Here is a 4,654-nt window from a genome sequence, read left to right on the forward strand (position 1 = left end):
GTTAAACTCAAAGTTAGAAGTTAGGTATGTGGGCCCACAATGAAGTAGGATGTGCGGTTACGATAAAGAAAGAGCATCCTGCATACTAAATGAAAGAAGGAGGCCAGAAGCAGACTACTTCTATCAAACATGATGGGGTAAAAAGGACAGAGTGGAAGACAGTGAGCCTTTGCACGGAAGATGTCTGATTTCATCCCCATGACCACTACAGGGAGAACCCAGCTACAAACAGCTCAAATGCTGGACAGAGGGGCAGAATGTAAATGAGTACCTGGAAAATAAGGAATATGTAGATGAGTTCCAGGAAATATGTTGAATATGTATTGGCTTGACTTTTAAATATGGTAACACTTCTGCTTGCTGGCGTGCAAGATAGGAGTGATCCCTTTTCACCCTGCACCGAATACATGCATTCCTGCTTGATAACTGAACTCCAGGTTATAGATTTTGATTCTGCAACTCCAATCCATGCTTCTGGAATCAGTCTGTGCCAACCGTTCAGAAATATTAACTGACATCCAAATGCCTTTTCCAGAGATGACGCTGCTGTCTATCAGGATCAGGGAGCCTTGGAGCCCCAGAGGAAGCAGTGAGGAAGAGAAACTCAAATCCTCTGGTGTGCTGAGCTGGGCTGGGCTCCTGGGATACAGGGAGATCATAAAAGAGGGCAAAGCTGCAGAGAGACAGCTGTGCCCAGGATCATCTCTTGTGCACAGCACAGCCTGCAGGTGACAGAAGGAGAAGAGAGAAAGTCGAGAGAGCTTCCAGGATGTGTGAGGTGTGAGCAGGCTGAGAGCACGCTGCAGGAGAATTGCTCACAGGCAATGGCACGGTGAGTCTCACTTCAGGCCATATAGCTGCTGTTCATAGAGGGTTAACTATAACTGGGACATCCCATAGCAGATCTGGCTGCAGGCACTGCATGTTTCTTTACTGTGGAAAAAGCCTTCTGCTCCAGCTGAGGGCTTCCATGCTGAAGCATCAGAGCACAGCCCTGAGGGCTGCTTGTCCCAGTAAGGCTGCAGGCTGTGCAGCTGGGGCTGCAGGCGGGTGCCCAGGGCTGTCCTGCAGAGCAGGGTCCCTGCTGTGCCCCAGGGGCTGTGTGCCGGCTATGGGACTCTGCCGCCTGCCAGGCTCAGCACTCAGCCTGCCCGGTGAGCTGCCCAGGGCGCTGCGGGGAGACGTGTGGAGGGAAGGAGATGTCCGGCAGGGCTTGTGCTGCCACAGCTGCTGCCTGGGGCAGGGGATCACAGCTCAACTGCACAACTGAATGTTTCTAAGAGTTCTTTGCAAGAGGACAGCTTAGCGTAGACAGGGACTTTTCATCTCCTGTTCTTAGGGAAGGCAAGAAGGATTGGAGGCGTAAATCTAAAATAGGCTGCCTCATCTGGACACAGCTCTGAGATTCCTGAAATTTTCTTTAGTCTGCTGTTTATTTTGAGAACAGTCACATGTGCTGTGCTTCAGCTTCTCCTCTCTCAGAGGGTGGAATTAGTTGAAATTATTATACATTCATCTAGACATGAATAATGCACTTAACTTGCAAACAGGCATGTTTATCTTATAAATACTAAAAGGCACAGAGGTTGGGTTTGGGGGCTCTAAGAGCTGTATGGGTAAAGTTATGAGACAAGAAACAGATTAAAATAACCACGGAGATGGAATAAGACTGTAAGATCATTGGAAGGTTACAGCTTCATATGCTTTTTCTGCTTATCGAATGCTGAACATCATGAAATTAAATAAAGCTGGGGTGCTAAATGAACATTGTCATAGGAGATTGAAAACATTTCATAGTAGAGCAGAAGGAGTGTCTCTGAGAATGCTTTGAACCTGTCATTATCTTCTGCACTCTGAACAGAACTCCAAGCGCAGAAACAGCAGATGCCCAACAGCAGCTCCATCAGCGAGTTCCTCCTGCTGCCGTTGGCAGACACATGGCAGCTGCAGCTCCTGCACTTCTGGCTCTTGCTGGGCATCTACCTGGCTGCCCTCCTGGGCAACGGCCTCATCAGCACAGCCGTAGCCTGCGACCGCCGCCTGCACACCCCCATGTACTTCTTCCTGCTCAACCTGGCCCTCCTCGACCTGGGCTGCATCTCCACCACTCTCCCCAAAGCCATGGCCAATGCCCTCTGGGACACCAGGACCATCTCCTACGCAGGATGTGCTGCACAGCTCTTTTTCTTTCTCTTCTTCATCTCATCAGAGTTTTCCGTTCTCACCATCATGTCCTATGACCGCTACGTTGCCATCTGCAAGCCCCTGCACTACGGGACCTTGATGGACAGCAGAACTTGTGCCACCATGGCAGCAGCTGCCTGGGGCGCTGGGGTTCTCAATTCCCTGCTGCACACTGCCAGTACGTTTTCACTGCCTCTCTGCCAAGGCAATGTTGTCAACCAGTTTTTCTGTGAAGTCCCCCAGATCCTCAAACTCTCCTGCTCAGAATCAAATCTCAGGGAAGTTGTGCTTATCATTTTTAGTGCCAGTTTAGTCTTTGGGTGCTTTGTTTTCATAGTTGTGTCCTATGTGCAGATCTTCATGGCCGTGCTGAGGATGCCCTCTGAGCAGGGACGGCACAAAGCCTTCTCTACGTGCCTCCCTCACCTGGCTGTGGTCTCCCTGTTTGTCAACACTGGCATTTTTGCCAACCTGAAGCCCCCCTCTCTCTCTTCCCCATTTATGGACTTGTTGGTGGCACTTCTGTACTCGGTGGTGCCTCCAGCACTGAACCCTATTATCTACAGCATGAGGAACAGGGAGATCAAGCACTCTCTCAGGAAGGTGTTGCAATACGCACTATTTCAGCTTCCATAAAGTGTATATCTTCCTCACATGATTCCCAGTGATGGTTCTTTATGTTTTTTGCATATTTGATAGTATGATTTTGTGTGATACAGTAATCTGCAGAAATATGTTTCACATTTTTATACTTCTACCTTCTTTATATTTTCTCACTCCATGAGCTCCTGTAAACATGGAACCTGATTCCCTAAATATATTAAGAGATAAATAAAAATTGCAATGTAGACTTTTCCTTAGCTCTTCTCTCTTCTTGCCTTGTCTGGATCTGGTGGAGGTACAGCCACAGACAGCAGCAAAACATGATCTTTTCATTTCTGCTCTATTTAGACTGCCACAGTTCTCTCGAGTACTTTCATTTGTGCAGGCCTGAAGGTCTTGTGTGTCTGACAACAGTTCTGATGTCTCTACAGCAGCACTCCTGTGCTGCAGTCAGTAGCCAGAAATATGAATGGCTGTGCCAGAGCTGGCCTACTTGCTGGCACTGCCATAACAAGAAGGACTCCTCAGAGCAGGACCTGAGAACTGGAGACCTCTTCCAAAGCTGGTGCATGGAATATACCTCAGGAGCTGCTCTCTGAGATCTTTTGGTGCTCTTCCTTGCGTGACTGGGTCAGATTCAAGAGTCCCAAGTAGATCTTTAAGCGACTCGGGGCCGTGCTGTGGTTTAAAGTTTATGGGTTGAGATAAAGAGAAAAAGAAAAGGATAATAATTATGATAAATATATTTATACATAAATAATATATTTAGTACATTTTCACACATATACATCATATGCAGTTGCAGACATATCTGCAAAGATACTAATCCCTATGCCTATCTGTTTGCAAGTCCAGGACTTGTTGCAGGGTGTTTAACAGCCACAGGGTTCACTGTAGGAACTGAATTGGCTGTCAGGCTGTTGCAGGAGTTGGAGCAACTGCAGAGCTCATTGCCAGGGCTGGAAACACCACAGGACTTGTGACTGAAGTTCGAGCAGCCACTGGGTTCATTGGAGGAGTTGGAGCGACCGCAGGGCTGTACCTCTTGGCACAGTGCACCTCCCTTGGGAGGGTTTTGTTTCATTTTCTTATCGCAGTACTTGAAACAGCTACAGGACATGTGGCAGAAGTGACAACAGAGCTCATTATGAGGGATGGAGTGACAGGAAGATCTGTCCAGAGCTTGGAGCAACCACAGGATGTGTAGCAAAATCTTGGAGCTGCTGCAGGGCCTGTGCCAGGAGTTGCAGAGGCTGCAGCACTGTCAGCAGATCCAGCTCTCTTCTCCTTGAGGGTGCTGAAGAGTGTTGAACACAGCTCAGTAGGTATGGGCCACCTGCAGTTATTTGCTTCTCTTGGAGATTACCAGGGCTACAGCAGACCTTCCCCCAATATTCCACCAGTTTCTCAGGATCCTTCAGTTTCTCAGAGATGAAGTTCCAAAGCTCTGGGAGTGCCCAACGCTCCAGGCTGCTGCCCAGACCATCCAACACCCCTTGTCATGCAGAGCTGTCTCACCTTGGGGCAGATCACACAGTGACATTCTCAAATAATTTTTTAGTCTGAGACACAACCCAACTTGATACACATTAATGACATGTAGCAATGGGAGCATGATGGTTGGAGCATCCCATGGATAGTCAAAATCCTCAGGAGCTGTTGTAACTACATTTGGAGTTCCAGGGAAAGATAAGTGAGAGGAAGGCTGAGGGACAGCTGGAAAGTGTCCTCCCATCTCTCCTCCATAGCCAGGCACCCTGAGGAGACAATGTTTGACAGCTGCCAGTTTTATCGCAACATAAACCAAAGCCAAACAGCATAGCAAAATAAATACCCCAAACATGGCCCCAGAGTTGACAAACAGTGC

This window comes from Excalfactoria chinensis, unplaced genomic scaffold (assembly GCF_039878825.1).
Source record: "Excalfactoria chinensis isolate bCotChi1 unplaced genomic scaffold, bCotChi1.hap2 Scaffold_85, whole genome shotgun sequence".
Lineage (NCBI taxonomy): Eukaryota > Metazoa > Chordata > Aves > Galliformes > Phasianidae > Excalfactoria > Excalfactoria chinensis.